At 47.3% G+C, this 22127-nt stretch overlaps 1 pseudogene; it reads left to right on the top strand.

Annotated features, from left to right (window-relative positions):
* The window catches only part of LOC143437277 (pre-mRNA-splicing factor CWC22 homolog), a 119767-nt pseudogene that overhangs the window by 6703 nt on the left and 90937 nt on the right, over positions 1 to 22127 (top strand).

The raw sequence follows: 22127 nt of genomic DNA, 5'->3' as shown, positions 1-22127 counted from the left end.
CACAGGCCAAGTCCCTCACAGTCTCACAGGTCATGTCCCTCACAGACCATATCTCTCACAGGCCATGTCTCTCACAGACCATGTACCTCACAGGCCATGTCTCTCACAGAGCATGTCCATCACAGGCCATGTCCCTTGCAGGCCATGTCTCTCACAGGCAATGTCTCTCACAAACCATGTCCCTCACAGGCCATGTCCCTCACAGGCCATGTTTCTCACAGACCATGTCCCTCACAGGCCAAGTCGCTCACAGGCCATGTCTCTCACAGACCATGTCCCTCACAGACCATGTCCCTCACAGACCATGTCCCTCACTGAGCATGTCTCTCACAGGCCATGTCCCTCAAATGCCATGTTTCTCACAGGCCATGTCTCTTACAGACTATGTCCCTCACAGACCTTGTCCCTCACAGGCCATGACCCTCACAGGCCATGTCATGTCTCTCACAGGCCATGTCTCTCACAGGCCATGACCCTCACAGGCCATGTCCCTAACAGGCCATGTCCCTCACAGACCATGTCCCTCACAGGCCATGACCCTCACAGACCATGTCTCTCACAGACCATGTCTCTCACAGACCATGTCTCTCACAGTCTCAAAGGCCATGTCCCTAACAAGCCATGTCCATCACAGGCCATGTCTCTCAAAGGACATGCCCCACACAAGCCATGGCTCTCAAAGGCCATGTCCCTCACAATCTCATAGACCATGTACCTCACAGGCCATGTTTCTCACAGGGCATGTCCCTAACAGGCCATGTCCCTCACAGGTCATGTCCCTCATAGGCCATGTCTCTCACAGTCTCACAGACCATGTCCCTAACAGACAATGTCTCTCACAGGCCATGTCTCTCACAGTCCATGTCCCTCACAGACCATGTCTCTCACAGGTCATGTCCCTCATAGGCCATGTCTCTCACAGTCTCACAGACCATGTCCCTCACAGACCATGTCCCTCACAGGCCATGTCTCTCACAGTCCATGTCCCTCACAGACCATGTCTCTCACAGGTCATGTCCCTCATAGGCCATGTCTCTCACAGTCTCACAGACCATGTCTCTCACAGACCATGTCCCTCAAAGACCATGTCCCTCACAGGCCATGTCCCTCACAAGCCATGTCCCTCAAATGCCATGTCTCTCACAGGCCAAGTCCCTCACAGTCTCATAGACCATGTCCCTCACAGACCATGTCTCTCACAGGTCATGTCCCTCATAGGCCATGTCTCTCACAGTCTCACAGGCCATGTCCCTCACAGGCCATGTCCCTCACAAGCCATGTCTCTCACAGGCCATGTCTCTCACAGGCAATGTCTCTCACAGCCCATGTCCCTCACAGTCATCTCCCTCACAGAGCATGTCCCTCACAGGCCATGTCCCTCACAGACCATGTCCCTCACTGTCTCACAGGCCATGTCCCTCATAGGCCATGTCCCTCACAGACCATGTCCCTCACAGACAATGTCCCTCACAGTCTCATAGACCATGTCCCTCACAGACCATGTCTCTCACAGGTCATGTCCCTCATAGGCCATGTCTCTCACAGACCATGTCCCTCACAGTCTCATAGACCATGTCCCTCACAGACCATGTCTCTCACAGATCATGTCCCTCACAGACCATGTCCCTCATAGGCCATGTCCCTCACAGGCCATGTCTCTAACAGGCCATGGCCCTCACAGGTCATGTCTCTCACAGACCATGTCCCTCAAAGACCATGTCCCTCACAGGCCATGTCTCTCACAGGTCATGTCCCTCACAGGTCATGTCTCTCACAGACCATGTCCCTCACAGGCCATGTCCCTCACAAGCCATGTCCCTCAAATGCCATGTCTCTCACAGGCCAAGTCCCTCACAGTCTCATAGACCATGTCCCTCACAGACCATGTCTCTCACAGGTCATGTCCCTCATAGACCATGTCTCTCACAGTCTCACAGGCCATGTCCCTCACAGGCCATGTCCCTCACAAGCCATGTCTCTCACAGGCCATGTCTCTCACAGGCAATGTCTCTCACAGCCCATGTCCCTCACAGGCCATGTCCCTCACAGACCATGTCTCTCACAGACCATGTCCCTCACAGTCCATGTCCCTCACTGAGCATGTCTCTCACAGGCCATGTCCCTCAAATGCCATGTTTCTCACAGGCCATGTCTCTTACAGACTATGTCCCTCACAGACCTTGTCCCTCACAGGCCATGACCCTCACAGGCCATGTCATGTCTCTCACAGGCCATGACCCTCATAGGCCATGTCCCTCACAGGCCATGTTCCTCACAGGCCATGTCCCTCACAAGCCATGTCCCTCAAATGCCATGTCTCTCACAGGCCAAGTCCCTCACAGTATCACAGGCCATGTCCCTCACAGACCATGTCTCTCACAGGCCAAGTCCCTCACAGTCTCACAGGTCATGTCCCTCACAGACCATATCTCTCACAGGCCATGTCTCTCACAGACCATGTACCTCACAGGCCATGTCTCTCACAGAGCATGTCCATCACAGGCCATGTCCCTTGCAGGCCATGTCTCTCACAGGCAATGTCTCTCACAGACCATGTCCCTCACAGGCCATATCCCTCACAGGCCATGTTTCTCACAGACCATGTCCCTCACAGGCCAAGTCGCTCACAGGCCATGTCTCTCACAGACGATGTCCCTCACAGACCATGTCCCTCACAGACCATGTCCCTCACTGAGCATGTCTCTCACAGGCCATGTCCCTCAAATGCCATGTTTCTCACAGACCATGTCTCTCACAGCCCATGTCCCTCACAGGCCATGTCTCTAACAGGCCATGTCACTCACAGGCAATGTCTCTCACAGACCATGTCTCTCATAGACCATGTCCCTCACAGGCCATGTCCCTCAAAAGCCATGTCCCTCAAAAGCCATGTCTCTCACAGGCCAAGTCCCTCACAGTCTCACAGGCCATGTCCTTCACAGACCATATCTCTCACAGGCCATGTCTCTCACAGACCATGTCCCTCACAGGCCATGTCTCTCTGAGACCATGTCCCTCACAGACTATGTCCCTCACAGTCTCACAGGCCATGTCCCTCACAGGCCATGTCCCTCACAGTCTCATAGACCATGTCCGTCACAGACCATGTCTCTCACAGATCATGTCCCTCACAGGCCATGTCTCTCACAGGCAATGTCTCTCACAGACCATGTCCCTCACAGTCATCTCCCTCACAGAGCATGTCCCTCACAGGCCATGTCCCTCACAGACCATGTCCCTCACAGTCTCACAGGCCATGTCCCTCATAGGCCATGTCTCTCACAGACCATGTCCCTCACAGAAAATGTCCCTCACAGTCTCATAGACCATGTCCCTCACAGACCATGTCTCTCACAGGTCATGTCCCTCACAGGCCATGTCCCTCACAGGCCATGTCCCTCACAGGCCATGTCCCTCATAGGCCATGTCCCTCACAGGCCATGACCCTCACAGACCATGTCTCTCACAGACCATGTACCTCACAGTATAAACAGGCCATGTCCCTCACAGGCCATGTCCCTAACAAGCCATGTCCATCACAGACCATGTCTCTCACAGACCATGTCTCTCACAGTCTCACAGGCCATGTCCCTAACAAGCCATGTCCATCACAGGCCATGGCTCTCAAAGGCCATGTCCCTCACAATCTCATAGACCATGTCTCTCACAGGCCATGTTTCTCACAGGGCATGTCCCTAACAGGCCATGTCACTCACAGTCCATGTCCCTCACAGACCATGTCTCTCACAGACCATGTCCCTCACAGGCCATGTCTCTCACAGTCTCACAGTGCATGTCCCTAACAGGCCATGTCTCTCACAGGCAATGTCCCTCACAGAACATGTCTCTCACAGACCATGTCCCTCACAGGCCATGTCCCTCACAGGGCATGTCCCTCACAAGCCATGTCCCTCACAGAACATGTCTCTCACAGACCATGTCCCTCACAGGCCATGTCCCTCACAGGCCATGTCCCTCACAAGCCATGTCCCTCAAAAGCCATGTCTCTCACAGGCCAAGTCCCTCACAGGCCATGTCCCTCACAAGCCATGTCTCTCACAGGCCATGTCTCTCACAGGCAATGTCTCTCACAGCCCATGTCCCTCACAGTCATCTCCCTCACAGAGCATGTCCCTCACAGGCCATGTCCCTCAAATGCCATGTCTCTCACAGGCCAAGTCCCTCACAGTATCACAGGCCATGTCCCTCACAGACCATATCTCTCACAGGCCATGTCTCTCACAGACCATGTACCTCACAGGCCATGTCTCTCACAGACCATGTCCATCACAGGCCATGTCCCTTGCAGGCCATGTCTCTCACAGGCAATGTCTCTCACAGACCATGTCCCTCACAGTCATCTCCCTCACAGAGCATGTCCCTCACAGGCCATATCCCTCACAGGCCATGTTTCTCACAGACCATGTCCCTCACAGACCATGTACCTCACAGGCCATGTCTCTCACAGACCATGTCCATCACAGGCCATGTCCCTTGCAGGCCATGTCTCTCACAGGCAATGTCTCTCACAGACCATGTCCCTCACAGTCTCACAGGCCATGTCCCTAACAAGCCATGTCCATCACAGGCCATGTCTCTCAAAGGCCATGTCACACACAAGCCATGGCCCTCACAGGCCATGTTTCTCACAGGCAGTGTCTCTCACAGACCATGTCCATCACAGACAATGTCTCTCACAGGCCAAGTCTCTCACAGACCATGTCCCTCACAAACCATGTCTCTCACAGGTCATGTCCCCTATAGGCCATGTCTCTAACAGTCTCACAGGGCATGTCCCTAACAGGCCATGTCACTCACAGGCAATGTCCCTCACAGACCATATCTCTCACAGGCCATGTCTCTCACAGACCATGTCCCTCACAGGCCATGTCTCTCTGAGACCATGTCCATCACAGGCCATGTCCCTCACAGATGATGTCTATCACAGACCATGTCCCTTACAGGCAATGTCCCTCACAGACCATGTCTCTCACAGATCATGTCCCTCACAGGCCATGTCTCTCACAGGCAATGTCTCTCACAGACCATGTCCCTCACAGTCATCTCCCTCACAGAGCATGTCCCTCACAGGCCATATCCCTCACAGGCCATGTTTCTCACAGACCATGTCCCTCACAGACCAGTTCCCTCACAGACCATGTCCCTCACTGAGCATGTCTCACAGGCCATGTCCCTCAAATGCCATGTTTCTCACAGGCCATGTCTCTCACAGACTATGTCCCTCACAGACCTTGTCCCTCACAGGCCATGTCTCTCACAGACCATGTTCCTCACAGACCAGTTCCCTCACAGGCCAAGTCCCTCACAGTCTCACAGGCCATGTCCCTCACAGACCATGTCCCTCACAGTCCATGTCCCTCACTGTGCATGTCTCTCACAGGCCATGTCCCTCAAATGCCATGTTTCTCACAGGCCATGTCTCTCACAGACTATGTCCCTCACAGACCTTGTCCCTCACAGGCCATGACCCTCACAGGCCATGTCATGTCTCTCACAGGCCATGTCTCTCAGAGGCCATGTCTCTCACAGGCCATGTCCCTCACAGGCCATGACCCTCACAGGCCATGTCCCTCACAGGCCATGTCCCTCACAGGCCATGACCCTCACAGACCATGTCTCTCACAGACCATGTCTCTCACAGTCTCACAGGCCATGTCCTTAACAAGCCATGTCCATCACAGGCCATGTCTCTCAAAGGACATGCCCCACACAAGCCATGGCTCTCAAAGGCCATGTCCCTCACAATCTCATAGACCATGTCCCTCACAGGACATGTTTCTCACAGGGCATGTCCCTAACAGGCCATGTCTCTCACAGGTCATGTCCCTCATAGGCCATGTCTCTCACAGTCTCACAGACCATGTCCCTAACAGGCCATGTCTCTCACAGGTCATGTCCCTCATAGGCCATGTCTCTCACAGTCTCACAGACCATGTCCCTCACAGACAATGTCTCTCACAGGCCATGTCTCTCACAGTCCATGTCCCTCACAGACCATGTCTCTCACAGGTCATGTCCCTCATAGGCCATGTCTCTCACAGTCTCACAGACCATGTCTCTCACAGACCATGTCCCTCAAAGACCATGTCCCTCACAGGCCATGTCCCTCACAAGCCATGTCCCTCAAATGCCATGTCTCTCACAGGCCAAGTCCCTCACAGTCTCATAGACCATGTCCCTCACAGACCATGTCTCTCACAGGTCATGTCCCTCATAGGCCATGTCTCTCACAGTCTCACAGGCCATGTCCCTCACAGGCCATGTCCCTCACAAGCCATGTCTCTCACAGGCCATGTCTCTCACAGGCAATGTCTCTCACAGCCCATGTCCCTCACAGTCATCTCCCTCACAGAGCATGTCCCTCACAGGCCATGTCCCTCACAGACCATGTCCCTCACTGTCTCACAGGCCATGTCCCTCATAGGCCATGTCCCTCACAGACCATGTCCCTCACAGACAATGTCCCTCACAGTCTCATAGACCATGTCCCTCACAGACCATGTCTCTCACAGGCCATGTCCCTCACAGACCATGTCTCTCACAGATCATGTCCCTCACAGACCATGTCCCTCATAGGCCATGTCCCTCACAGGCCATGTCTCTAACAGGCCATGGCCCTCACAGGTCATGTCTCTCACAGACCATGTCCCTCAAAGACCATGTCCCTCACAGGCCATGTCTCTCACAGGTCATGTCCCTCACAGGTCATGTCTCTCACAGGCCATGTCTCTCACAGGTCATGTCCCTCACAGGTCATGTCCCTCAAAGACCATGTCTCTCACAAACCATGTCCCTCACAGGCCATGTCCCTCACAAGCCGTGTCCCTCAAATGCCATGTCTTTCACAGGCCATGTCCCTCACAGACAATGTCCCTCACAGTCTCATAGACCATGTCCCTCACAGACCATGTCTCTCACAGGTCATGTCCCTCATAGGCCATGTCTCTCACAGTCTCACAGGCCATGTCCCTCACAGGCCATGTCCCTCACAAGCCATGTCTCTCACAGGCCATGTCTCTCACAGGCAATGTCTCTCACAGCCCATGTCCCTCACAGGCCATGTCCCTCACAGGCCATGTCACTAACAGGCCATGTCACTCACAGGCAATGTCTCTCACAGACCATGTCTCTCATAGACCATGTCCCTCACAGGCCATGTCCCTCAAAAGCCATGTCCCTCAAAAGCCATGTCTCTCACAGGCCAAGTCCCTCACAGTCTCACAGGCCATGTCCTTCACAGACCATATCTCTCACAGGCCATGTCTCTCACAGACCATGTCCCTCACAGGCCATGTCTCTCTGAGACCATGTCCCTCACAGACCATGTCCCTCACAGTCTCACAAGCCATGTCCCTCACAGACCATGTCCCTCACAGTCTCATAGACCATGTCCCTCACAGACCATGTCTCTCACAGATCATGTCCCTCACAGGCCATGTCTCTCACAGGCAATGTCTCTCACAGACCATGTCCCTCACAGTCATCTCCCTCACAGAGCATGTCCCTCACAGGCCATGTCCCTCACAGACCATGTCCCTCACAGTCTCACAGGCCATGTCCTTCATAGGCCATGTCTCTCACAGACCATGTCCCTCACAGACAATGTCCCTCACAGTCTCATAGACCATGTCCCTCACAGACCATGTCTCTCACAGGTCATGTCCCTCATAGGCCATGTGTCTCACCGTCTCACAGGCCATGTCCCTCACAGGCCATGTCTCTCACAGGCCATGTCCCTCACAGGCCATGTCCCTCACAGGCCATGACCCTCACAGACCATGTCTCTCACAGACCATGTACCTCACAGTATAAACAGGCCATGTCCCTCACAGGCCATGTCCCTAACAAGCCATGTCCATCACAGACCATGTCTCTCACAGACCATGTCTCTCACAGTCTCACAGGCCATGTCCCTAACAAGCCATGTCCATCACAGGCCATGGCTCTCAAAGGCCATGTCCCTCACAATCTCATAGACCATGTCTCTCACAGGCCATGTTTCTCACAGGGCATGTCCCTAACAGGCCATGTCACTCACAGTCCATGTTCCTCACAGACCATGTCTCTCACAGACCATGTCCCTCACAGGCCATGTCTCTCACAGTCTCACAGGGCATGTCCCTAACAGGCCATGTCTCTCACAGGCAATGTCCCTCACAGAACATGTCTCTCACAGACCATGTCCCTCACAGGCCATGTCCCTCACAGGCCATGTCCCTCACAAGCCATGTCCCTCAAATGCCATGTCTCTCACAGACCATGTCCATCACAGTCTCACAGGCCATGTCCCTCACAGACCATATCTCTCACAGGCCATGTCTCTCACAGACCATGTCCCTCACAGGCCATGTCCCTCACAGATGATGTCTCTCACAGACCATGTCCCTCACAGGCCATGTCTCTCACAGATCATGTCCCTCACAGGCCATGTCTCTCACAGACCATGTCCCTCACAGGCCATGTCCCTCACAGTCATCTCCCTCACAGAGCATGTCCCTCACAGGCCATGTCCCTCACAGACCATGTCCCTCACTGTCTCACAGGCCATGTCCCTCATAGGCCATGTCCCTCACAGACCATGTCCCTCACAGACAATGTCCCTCACAGTCTCATAGACCATGTCCCTCACAGACCATGTCTCTCACAGATCATGTCCCTCACAGACCATGTCCCTCACAGACAATGTCCCTCACAGTCTCATAGACCATGTCCCTCACAGACCATGTCTCTCACAGATCATGTCCCTCACAGACCATGTCCCTCACAGACAATGTCTCTCACAGTCTCACAGACCATGTCCCTCACAGACCATGTTCCTCACAGACCATGTCCCTCACAGGCCATGTCTCTAACAGGCCATGTCCCTCACAGGCCATGTCTCTAACAGGCCATGGCCCTCACAGGTCATGTCTCTCACAGACCATGTCCCTCAAAGACCATGTCCCTCACAGGCCATGTCCCTCACAAGCCATGTCCCTCAAATGCCATGTCTCTCACAGACCATGTCCATCACAGTCTCACAGGCCATGTCCCTCACAGACCATATCTCTCACAGGCCATGTCCCTCACAGATCATGTCCCTCACAGGCCATGTCTCTCACAGGCTATGTCTCTCACAGCCCATGTCCCTCACAGGCCATGTCCCTCACAGGCAATGTCCCTCAAAAGCCATGTCCCTCAAAAGCCATGTCCCTCACAGACCATGTCTCTCACAGGCCAAGTCCCTCACAGTCTCACAGGCCATGTCCTTCACAGACCATATCTCTCACAGGCCATGTCTCTCACAGACCATGTCCCTCACAGGCCATGTCTCTCTGAGACCATGTCCATCACAGGCCATGTCCCTCACAGATGATGTCTCTCACAGACCATGTCCCTTACAGGCAATGTCCCTCACAGGTCATGTCCCTCACAGGCCATGTCTCTCACAGGCAATGTCTCTCACAGACCATGTCCCTCACAGTCCATCTCCTTCACAGAGCATGTCCCTCACAGGCCATGTCCCTCACAGACCATGTCCCTCACAGTCTCACAGGCCATGTCCCTCATAGGACATGTCCCTCATAGACCATGTCCCTCACAGATAATGTCCCTCACAGTCTCACAGACCATGACCCTCACAGACCATGTCTCTCACAGGCCATGTCCCTCATAGGCCATGTCTCTCACAGTCTCACGGGCCATGTCCCTCACAGACCATGTCCCTCACAGAAAATGTCCCTCACAGTCTCACAGACCATGTCCCTCACAGACAATGTCTCTCACAGTCTCACAGGCCATGTCCCTAACAAGCCATGTCCATCACAGGCCATGTCTTTCAAAGGCCATATCACACACAGGCCATATCTCTAACAGGCCATGTCCCTCACAGGCCATGTCCCTCACAGGCCATGTCTCTCACAGGCCATGTCCCTCACAGGCCATGTCTCTCACAGGCCAAGTTTCTCACAAGCCATGTCCCTCAAAAGCCATGTTTCTCACAGGCCAAGTCTCTCACAGTCTCACAGGCCATGTCCCTCACAGACCATGTCCCTCACAGGGCATGTCCCTTACAGGCCATGTCCCTCACAGACCATGTCCCTCACAGGCCATGTTTCTCACAAGCCATGTCCCTCACAGGCCATGTCCCTCACAGTCTCATATGCCATGTCCCTTACAGGCCATGTCTTTCACAGGCCATGTCTCTCACAGACTATGACCCTCACAGACCATGTCCCTCACAGGCCATGTCTCTCACAGGCCATGTCTCTCAGAGGCCATGTCTCTCACAGACCATGTCCCTCACAGACCATGTCCCTCACAGATCATGTCTCTCATTGGCCATGTCTCTCACAGGCCATGTCTCTCACAGGGCATGTCCCTCACTGGCCATGTCCCTCACAGGCCATGTCTCTCACAGGCCATGTTCCTCACAGTCTCACAGGCCATGTCCCTAACAAGCCATGTCCATCACAGGCCATGTCTCTCAAAGGCCATGTCCCACACAAGCCATGTCTCTCACAGGCCATGTCCCTCAAAATCTCATAGACCATGTCCCTCACAGGCCATTTCCCCCACAGGCCATGTTTCTCACAGGCAGTGTCTCTCACAGACCATGTCCATCACAGACCATGTCTCTCACAGGCTATGTCTCTCAGAGGCCATGTCCCTCACAGGCCATGCCTTTCACAGGCCATGTCTCCAGGTGACAATTGAAAGATATAAAAATTTATAAAGGGTATGGAAAGTTTGTATGACCCCCCCCCCCCGCCCCAGAGCTGAGCCAAGAATGTAGGCCAGCCGGTTCACTAGCTCCAGGTTCCAGGAACTGGCTGACCACAAAGTACATGGTTGAGTAAGATTGAATTCCTGAGAAAAACATGTACAAGATGTTTCTCACATGACCTACTGAATGATGGGCTGGTACTGTCCACTATTTTTATGATATCCTTCCTTGGTTTCCCTCTAACCCCCCTGTTTTGTGGTTTTTTTCCTTTAAATACCCTTCTCTCCCCTTGGCCTCCTGGTTGACACTCTGAGTCTGGACCTCAGCTGGATGATTCCCGAAATAAAGCCTCTTGCTGTCTTGCCAGTTAGTAGAGACTAGAGTGAGGGTCTTCCCTCCTGGGGGTTTTTCAATAACAATGCCCAACATGATACAGTTCTCCTTCCTACAAGTCTGGGGCGTGTCCATAGGCCAGCCTGCAGAGGTACCTGGAAGCTCTGGTCATCGCCCAGGTCTGCGGCAGCCCAGCTGCAGGCAATCAGATTGCATTGCACAGTCTGTGACATCAGAAGGAGACCATGGATACCACCCGGACGGAGGTGCTTTTCCTGGAATGTGATGGTGGCAGTGGTTGCCTCCTCATGCAGTCAATTGGCTCCTGTCGGGATTTCTATACATCATGCCCGTGTGCCGGGCCAGAGCCTTCATGGGAAATGTAGTCTCCAGCCGGCTGCCATCTTTCTTTTTTCCTTGTGGCATCATGGGATATGTAGTTCAAAGGCCGGCCGCCATATTGGATTTAGTTTGATGCGCGTGCCCTTTTAGTTTTTAACAACCATCTTGGCATGTGTCCTTATGGGAAATGTAGTCTCCGGCTGCTATATCTGAGTAGCCCTGAAAGTCCCTGAACTCACTCTGTTGCCCAGGCTGGCCTTGAACTCAGAAATCTGCCTGCCTCTACCTCCCAAGTTCTGGGATTAAAGGCGTGCACCATCAATTATTGATCATAATTGGCTATTGATTAATATTGATTATTGATTAGCACTGTCTGCTGATTATCAATCATTGATTAGCAAGATTATTGATCACTTTTGGTTATTGACTAGTATTGAATATTGACCATCGATTAGTATTGATTATTGATTAGCATGATTATTGATCATTATTCCATCACCTTGAACCCCCTGTCTCTACCTCCCGAGTGCTGGGATTAAAAGCCACCACTGCCCAGCTATACCTGTCTTCTTTGTTTGGTTTTTTGTTTGTTTGTTTATTTGTTTGTTTTGAGACAGGGTTTCTCTGTGTAGTCCTGGCAGACAAGCCACTGACACAAAATCAGTGGTGGATCTCTAACAACTGGCCTTTCAATCCTTTAGTTGAGTGTCCTGAGAGTCTTGGGTCAATGCATCAAGATGTTATGTCCAAGCCACAGAGACCACAATGACCAACAAGGAGCCTATTGCAATGCAATCACACAGAGGTCTTTATTATGAGCTCTGTAATAAGGATTCTCACCAGTCAGCCTCACATGAGATCAAAACTGAGAGTCTAGAGGTGCTGGGTAGTTACAGCAAGATTGGGACATTAACACACAGGTCAGCAACTTAATATTTTAAAAACTGCATATCTGGCATAATCTGCAGGTACCAATGAAGGGGGCAAAACCATCTGACAACCATGATGGGTAGACTAACTTTGTCTCTGTAAGGTGTATTAGTTATCTATATGTAGCTTAACCCTGCAGTTGTACCCTGACTGGCTGTGGACAAGGTGGGTTTGTCATAGGATGTTTGCTCAAGTGGACTTTGTGCACTCTCAGAAACAGAATTGATTGTGCTTTACAAACTCATCTTTGTGCCTGAGGTCCTGATTATTGAAAGATTCTCCTGGTCAACCACAAGACATGCATTTCAGTAGAAAAGGTAATTTGTCCAAGGACCTACCTCACTTGTACTTACTTTGAGACAGAATAACAGTGGAAGTTGCCTCTCCGCTGTGCATGGCTCTTATAGGTAAGATAGACATTGCCCACCTGCCCTTCCTTTCCTGCCTCATCCCTGTGTCTCAGCCCCACTTGTGCAGACAGTCCCTGTTCAACCACATGCTTTACCTGCCAGGACACAAGGTAAGCTTTCTATAGATCTACCACACTGTCTGTTATCACTGATGCAATGATCACAGTTTCCTCTAGCACTGTACTAAACACCAGAGGCAGCTTTACCTCTGTCCTGACTATGTCTCCTTGTGGATGCTAAGATCATCTCTTCCTGCCCACCTCCTCTCCCTGCTCCCAACATTAGCAAACATTCTTTATTGAGGATACCCACCAAACATGTCAAAAAAGAGGCAACATCAGTCAACTTTCTCTGTAAATCCAGACATCAAACAGCAACATAGGAACAAAACTCCCACCCAAGCAAGACAAATCCAGAAATCAGTACCGAGATAATAATCACTTCAAACCCAGAGGCCTAGACACCAGCATAGGAATATAATCAATAACAGCCAGAAAAAAAATGGGTCACCAAAAGCGCCAACCTATCCTATCACAGCAGGTCCTGAGAAATTAAAACATGCAACAGATATGGTACAAAAGAGGTTGTTTGGGGGCAGGGATATGAGTGAGAATCTGGGGAAGGCAATGAGGCACAAAAGAGGACCTGCAGACAGACAGACAGACAGACAGACAGACAGACAGGGAGCAGAGAGAGAGCCCTGAAAGTAAACAAAGAGAATAGAGAGAAGACATGAACTGAGACAGGGAACAAACAGAGAGTGCTGTGTAGCTGGTGGCCCATGTATATAAAGCACACCTGACAACAGCGGCAGGTGATGGAGGCAGGGAATGACTTAAGCAGTTGCTAAGTCCCTGAGAGCAGAGCATTGAAATTGCCTGTGCACTGACAACTACAGAGGCAAGGTTCATCCACAGAACGGGAAAGGAAGAGAGAGTCTCAGATATTAAGGATGAATAAAACAAAATGAATACATTGGGTAAAAAAATGTGGATTCTAAAAGTTTCCTAACCCTAAACAACTAGGAATTCTTCAACATATGAGAAGGGAAAACTATAGATGATTGGAATAGAGGAAGAAGAATATCAGCCCAAAGATCTAGAAAATATTTTCAATGAGATAATAATGCAAATTTTTCTAAACCAAAGAACATGCATGTTAATGTACAAGAAGCATCCAAAACACCTAAGAGATTGGAGGGGAAAAAGTCCCTTTACCTCATAATAATCAAACACTAAACATAAAAAATAAAGCAACATAAAGAACTGCAACGGAAAAAAATTAACAAAAACTAAACAAAAGAAAAACAAGTAATGTATGAAAGTAGATCTCTTAGATTTATGCCTGTCTTCTTAAAAACAGGTTTTCTTTCTTTGTCTGTTTGTTTGTTTTCAAGACAGGGTTTCTCTGTGTAGCCCTGGCTGTCCTGGAACTCACTCTGTAGACCAGGCTGGCCTCACACCCAGAAATCCGCCTGCCTGTGCCTCCACAATGCTGGGATTAAAGGTGTGTTTCATCACTGCCCAGCTATACCTGTCTTCTTAATGTATACTATAAAAGACAAAAGGATTTGGACAAATGTACTGCAGAGTCAGAGAAACCACCTGTGTTTCTACAGGAAACCAACTGGTCCAAATGTTTTGGGCAGATTCAGAATCAGCCATGACAGTGAAGTTACTCAGAGGTCACCTCCTGATTTAACACGTGAGGGGCATCACCAGGGACCTCATAGGTGGTCACACCTGGCTGATGCTTCCCATGCAGCCCCAGAGAGGACCCAGCACCCCAGCTCCCACTGCTCAGCCGCCTTCCCCTACCCATTGTGGGCAGTGACCCTGTGCTCATCATGACTCGATTTCAGAGCTTCCTGAGGTCCCCACACTGCACCTGACAGTAGAATTCAGAGCAGGGCACAGATGAACATTCAAGCCTGCACAGGCACAGCGAACTTGCAAAATGGTACCCGGAAGACCCTGCCTCCTTGTCTGATTGGCAGGTCTGCCTGGAAGCCTCGATTGGCCAGTGAGTCTTACCACTCCTCAAGGTTAAAGTGTGCTTCCAGACCAGGGTCAGACCTTTTCTAGATCTCAGGAGGGGTTTGCACTCCATTAAGTTTTGTTTCTGTCTTCAAAGAGGAATCCACCCCACCCAGCCCTGGGGGAGAACCCAGCATTGCAGCTCTGGCTGTTCAGCTGCCTGCTCCTCCCCTCTGAGAGCAATGATCCTGCACCTACCAGGACCTGACTCCAGACCTTACCTGAGATTTCCTCACAGCACTTGCCTTCTTCTTCCTGTAATCAAGGTGAACAGCTTCCATAGCCCAGTACTCAAGGTGCAGTGGAGGTATCAATCTGACCCACAAGTGGAAGGATGCCCTGGTTCTTTCTTTCTTTCTTTTTTGTAGTTTTTTGAGACAGGGTTTCTCTGTGTAGCCCTATCAGTCCTGGAACTCACTCTGTAGACCAGGCTGGACTTGAACTCAGAAATTTTCCTGCCTCTGCCTCCCAAGTGCTGGGATTAAAGGTGTGTGCCACCACTGCCCAGCCGCCCTAGTTATTTTTTAGCATTGTCTAAACTCCACCCAAGTTACTTGGCAACAGAAAGGTATGCTTCTCCCCCTGGTTACCTGGCAACAGCCTGGTAGGCCTGACCACTATAAAAGTGGCTGCTTTCTCTTCCTCTATCTTTTGATATCTTGCCCATTTGGTATCCTTTCTCTTGCCCACTTGAGCTCTTCCCTTCCTCCCTCTCTCCGCACATGCTCATGCCCAGCCTCTACTTCTCTACTCTCTGCCTCTCTCTGCCTTTCTCTGTCTCTACTACCCTCTTAACTCTCCTCCCCATGTCCTGAATAAAGTATATTGTATACTATACTGTCTTCTGGTGGGTTGCTCCTGGGGAAGAGCTGTCTCAGCATGAGGCATGGTCCCTTGGGGTAGGGGAGAGAAATATCTCAACAGGAGGAACGAGCCTGCTGAGACATCCCCTTCCTCCACACTTCCCCACACACTCATAGAACATATTCCATCTCTCTTTATAGAGAGGTAACTATGGGGAGGAGCATACCTGGCTGTCACCAGGTAACTGTGAGGTAGAGTTTTAGACAGAATGCTAACACCATTAATATTAAAGTGGGGTTTTAGAAATCAAGATTCATACTGGGCTCAGGGAACCTATATCTCGGGTTCACCAGATGACAGGATCAATCAACCCTGGAGAAAATCTAGAATCATAAGGGAAACACAGTTGAGCACTACTGTCAGCCAGAACATCTTCATCTGTGGCAATGTGAAGAAAAATCAGAGTTGGATTAGTACAGGTTCTGTAGATAAACATAGCTCAAATCATAGAGATAATGAATCTTTGTATAGAGAAAGGTTATGTAATAGAACGTCCCAATAAAGGCTGTTGGACAAGGTAAATTAGAAAAATTAAGGACTGCTTGACTTCATGTTGCAGGATATTACAGCTGATATTCAGTGAATACCAGAATTTTGAAGAACTAAGTACTTACTAATACCAGTTTCAAAATGCAAATAAACTAACAAATCATCTTTGTTCTGTAAAAAGAAGTAGGGCCAATACAAAAAAAAACTGCTCTGTTCAATGTCCTTTATATATGTAGGTTGTCAAAAGAATCTGTAGCCCAGATTAAAGGTTTATCTGAACATCTCAAAAGAGCAAGATTAATAAAGGGTTTCTCAATTCAAAAGTTGTAATTAAGAGATATGCCCCACAGCAAGCAGAATTTGAGTTAGGATTAGGAGATTATACATTTATGGTTAGGATTAGTATAAGTGTTTTTAGAATTCAGTTTAGGAGGTTAGGAAATTCAGAGGTGAAGGTTAGGATAGGGTTAGTCTCAGGGTTAAGGTTAAGGTGGCAACCATTATTCTTGATGGTCCTACTGAGTCAATATTATCCCTATTACACAAAGAAGAAATATCAGGCCTACAAGGTATTCATTTTATATCTTAATAGTTTCTTTTATTATTCTGATAGCTTCTCTCTTACTTATAGAAAGCTTTCTCAAAAGAACCTAAAAGTTTTTCTAGCCATTTGCCTCCAAAACTAGCATACTAACAAAGGAAGCAAAGACTTTGATATTCACAGAACCCCACAGATAACCAAAGATTAAGATTCTGATAGTCACAGAGCTTGCAGCCAGCAAAGAACATTTATGTTACCCTGTTTTGTGTTTCACCATCAGTTATTTCTGCAGTTAATTTTCCTCTGAGATAAAATGTGCTTCAGTACTCTTCTGCTCTAGACATGTCTGGTTTAATTTCTCACCAACCTAAAAATATACTTACTAAAGATTTCTCAGTGAAGTTTTCACTTTAAAATGAAAATTCTGAAACAGGAATCCCAGACAATCAATAGACACAAAGTCATGGCTTATAAATTTTGACTTTTTATTAGTTACATGTAGAATATACACATGAGACATGGTTTGTTATTCACATTATGTACTTAATAGCAAATGAATCACAAATAAATTAAACTTGTTAACTTGATCCTAGTTCATTTTGTTCCTAATGAAAATAAACTTAAAAATTGATTTGAAAGGACAAAAATATATTTAATTCTTATATCTACACAGGTAGAATAAATATCAACTGATAATATGGGTCTGAATCTTTCCTTGGAAGAGGTAACGTGTTTTAAAGATTTTACTACTCCTAGACCAGAAGATGTTATTAATATTAGATATTCTCCTCACTCAAATAAGACTAACACATCTATGTTTTTAACTATGATATATACATATTTTAAATTGTATGCAGCCATAAACATGTTAATAATTTAAAACACATTTATATCTAGTAAAACCTCTTTAAATCAGATAAATATACAAAGATAGACAGACCCAGCACAGGGCTTATCTTATCTTCTAAATTAAACCACAGCCATTTTCATACCTTCAGCTTTGTTGAATTAAAATAATCACAGCAGGTCTTTTTAAATGTTACTGAACCTCTATCAAAAAAATGACCTGGCTGGCCAGAATTTGTAAAACTTGGAAAAGTAATAACTATTTAGGTAATATAAAGTTGTCTCCAGATGTACTGAGTAAAGTATTTTTAATGTGACTGATTGCAGGATGTCTACAGTCTCAGAAGAAACTCTTTGTCAATTTTTTTGTATGTAAAACCAATTATTTCACCATAATCCTAGGGTGAACTATGATAATTTTGAAATGAGGTGCCACTGAGAACTTAGAAAGAGGGGATATAAACTGCTTATTCGCCACTCCTGAATAAATATTCTCACAATAGATTGTGAATTTTTTGTTAACCCTATTGTATGTTATGGTATTAATATTTATAAAATATTAGAATGATATAAAGATGCAAATGGTTTCAATTAAAAAGTTATGTATAGAATACGATGGAAATTCCCCAAATGAGAAGAAAAGAAAGCATACACAGCCGTTGGAAGTTCTGAAGGAATAAATGAGGTATTTAAGGCACTTAGATCATAAAAAAATTGGGGAAATACATATGGGATAAAGTATCTGTCTTCAGATCAACATTTATGACAAACTGGCTGTAATATAAGTTTTATCCTATCCTGTGTCCAGTCTACATTGAGGAGAGTCAGAATACAGGGATGATTCCCTCAGAGCTTCTATGGGAAGTCAGACTCAGCCCAAGCAAGAATATCGATTAATGTTCACTAAGAGGGAAAATACTACAAAGAAAAGCTTGAAGATACAGAGATTCCTCAGAAGATCAAGTGATAACCTAGACAAGAAATCTCAACAGACCTTAACAGGTCAACAGAAGTTGATTTTGCTAAACAAACGTGTAATCTTAAGCAGGCATATGTAAAGTATGATCACTTTCAAAATGCAGTGTTTCCCTTTAGCAAGTGATGGGACAAGAGTCCTCAAAAATTATGTTTGATTTTGTGAAATGTGATTTAGAAAATAAATTCTCACTCTTGATTCTCTTTGTCATATATAAAGGATTCTCAATATTCCAGATGAAAGAAAAGCCCTTTGCTTACTTCAGCATGCCAGGGTCTACATACAGCTGAGGAAAACTGAACAACCTTATTAAATACTGAGGCCAAGTCTAAAAGCTATATTTACCAAATATAGAACTCCATCTCACTATCAAAGAGAACTTCTCACTAATAGACTGTGTCCTTCACTACAGTAACCATGCCTGCTCCCTGATTTAAATGTGATGTAGGAGCAGCAGGTACAGGCTCTTCATGAAGGGTTCTGAGGAAGCAAACAGCTGGCTCAAGTTATATCCTTTTGTGAAGGCTTATGGAATATTTTCCAACTCATAATAGATGCACATTTCTCCTTATAAAACATAACCCATATTAATAATGATGCTAGGAGTATTTCCTCAAAATTTAATTCTTCATATATTACACAAGATTGTAATAGAAGAGAATCAGTGGTTGAATATAAACTTATAATGGATTATCAAAAATTCCTCAATATTTTTTCACTGAACTGATGGCCTTATGTTGCTGCCTGCGGCCACTAATCAACTAAGTTCAACTGAAAGGGGGCTGGGAATGAAAAGGGACGGAGGGTGAGAAGAAATGAAGCCAAGACAAAGTTCTGTGATCAAGGCTCTAAGCTTTAATGTTCAGCTCTCAATTTAAATGAGGGAGGCCCAACCCCAAACCCCTCCTTGTTTCAGCTGAAGATGGGTGGGATAATCCATAATCCATTCCTGGTCATGGCCTGAGATATCTCAAGGCAAGTCCAGGGGCAGTTCTGCTTCTATGTTCTGTGAAGCTAAGGTGGGTAACTCCACCTAGATCCTATCACTTGGTCTGTTGTGGTAAACAAGGTCTCTCAGGCCTGCTCAAGGCTGGGGGAAGGGCAGAGCCTTACAAGAAGGCCAAAAGTATCAGTCTTCTAACACCCAATACAAAGCATGACATTGGTTTTTAGGTGGGACTCTTGCCTATTTTCTTCCTATAATAAGTGTAATGCTGCCCTAATTATGTTCTCAACTATATCCTGAATAGAAATTATGATGGTCCTAACAGTCTGGCTTTTGTATATTGTGGATGTTACCAGACTGGCATAACAGAATCCTTCCATGTGTGCTGCCTTCCATGACTGTCTTATTTGGAGAGTCTTTGTCATCTCTTTTGTTTTATTTTGTCCCCTTAGAAGGACTCTTCTCTGAGGCACCATAACTGCTGCTCTTTCTATGTCACCCCTTTGGTCAGTTTAACAATGTAGAAGGATCCATTGTACAAACACCAAAAAGTACAGATATTCTCTCAAAGGTGACTGCAGTGCTAGCCCACTCATATTCATCTTGTCCAGCATCATCAGTGATGGTTTCGTGGAAAGACAGGAGAATTTGTGAGAAACCTGAAGAATGGGAAAGGCTAAACACAGGAATGTAAAACACATTGACATTTTTCCTACTGGGACACTAAGGGTGGAAGCTTTGTTGTGGGTCTTCTTTATTCTTGGGTGGTTGTTAGCCACCAAACAGTGAGGACAAAGGGAGCAGCCACAGCAATCTGGCTTGAGATGGCTGTGAGTATTATAAAATTAACTCCGGAGACCAGCACAGTGAGTCAGTTCTACTTTATTGTTGCAGAAATAAGGTATATGAGGGATTTTATGAGTACAGGTGGAGAGGATTAATTGGTCATAATAGTATACATACTTATCATGTGGGCAGGAAAGCCAGAATGGAACTTGTGTGCTTGAGTTTAAGTAGCTCCACACAGGGACATTCTTTTGATAAGGACAGCCACCTGTGTTCAGGAATACTGTCTAGAAAATTTGAGACAGAGATATGGAATCCCTAAAATAAATAAATAAATAAATAAATAGATAGATAGATAGATAGATAGATAGATAAATGATAAATAGAAGAAAGAAATGGAAGACCTTCTGATAAAGGGGGCCCTGCATTTTGAGCTGAGTTCCACTGAGACTTGTAGCATGCGAGCTTCACACAGGTTTCCAAAACCTTGATTCCTGAAACTGTGGATCTTGGCTGTGAGAGAAACTGTACCAAATACTGGAAGCTGATTCAAAATACATACAGCCTAGGACCCTGCCCAGCTCTCCAGGTGGCTGTCCCATAACCGGCTGTGTAAAAGTGTCTTCTAAAGGTCATTGTATTTTACTATCAGTTTAGCACCTTTAGGGTAACAAGGAATATGGTATTAATGGTAATTAATACCATTAGAATCCATGATCATTGGCCCACTGTCTCACTTCTCTGCTGTGAAATGAGTTCCTTGGTCAGAAGCAATACTGTGTGGAATGTGATTGTGGTGAATTAGGCACTCAGAATGTCCATGGATCATGGATTTGGCAGAAGTAATGTGTGCATGAAAGGCAAAATCATAAGCAGAATATGTATCTATTCCAGGAAGTAGAAAGCTTTTTCCTTTGCCCAAGAGAAATGATCCAATGTAGTCAACCAGCCACCAAGTCACTTGCTGGGCAACCCAGGATATAGTTCCATATCTAGGGCTCAGTGTTAGTCTCTATTGCTGGTAGATCTGGCACTCACCAGCAGATGTGGCTATGTCAGGTTTGATGAGAAGAGGACTCTATTGTTGTATCCATGAATAAACCCCACTGCATCTACCATGGCCACTATGTTCATGGTCCCATTGGAAAATGACAGATACAGCTGAGGACACAGCTGACTTCCCACAGAACAAATCACCCTAACTACTTGGTTACTGAATTTTTGCTAAGCTGAACTTACCTTTTGATAAACATTTACATGGGACATAAGTATCTTTACATACTTTGACCATTTTGAGAGATCTATCCACATACTTCTTCCATTTATGTCTTTCTCAACAATACTCTAATTATTCTGTCTCCAAGTCTCTGACAGTTAAGCCATCCCAGTTTATAGCTGATGATTCAATGAATAATCACACATTTCCAAACAAATGCATGAGCATGACTACTGCATGAATCTCTGAACTGTGGTGATTTCCCTTTACTGGTGTCTTTCAGGATTGTCCAGAAACATGTTTTCATGCTGCAGTTGTTCACTTCTTGATGGGGCCTGCATAACAGGCAGAACCCTTAGTAAAGCAGGACCTAGTTATTTCTTCCTTAGTCACTTGATGATAGGGCCTGTACCAGGAAGTTCTAGGTGCATGTATAACACCAGGGGCATTGTACAAGAATAAAAACTAGGCTTCTAGGAAAGTCAGGTACCTTCCTTTTGTTTCCAAGTTGCCCCTTCTCAGCAAAACCCAAGCCTAGCTCCACTCTCTAGGCTAATCCCAAACAAGACTAGAGTTTCCAAGTTACACCCTCAACAATACCAGGGTCTCCAGGTTATTCCCTCAACAAACCTGCACCTTGGTTACAAGACCATGCCTAACCACCACTAATGCAGTGGGGAGGTGAA

Source organism: Arvicanthis niloticus, chromosome Y, assembly GCF_011762505.2.
Source record: "Arvicanthis niloticus isolate mArvNil1 chromosome Y, mArvNil1.pat.X, whole genome shotgun sequence".
In the NCBI taxonomy this organism is placed as follows: domain Eukaryota; kingdom Metazoa; phylum Chordata; class Mammalia; order Rodentia; family Muridae; genus Arvicanthis; species Arvicanthis niloticus.
Note: the sequence above shows the minus strand (reverse complement) of the source record. Positions and strands in the feature narration are given on the sequence as shown.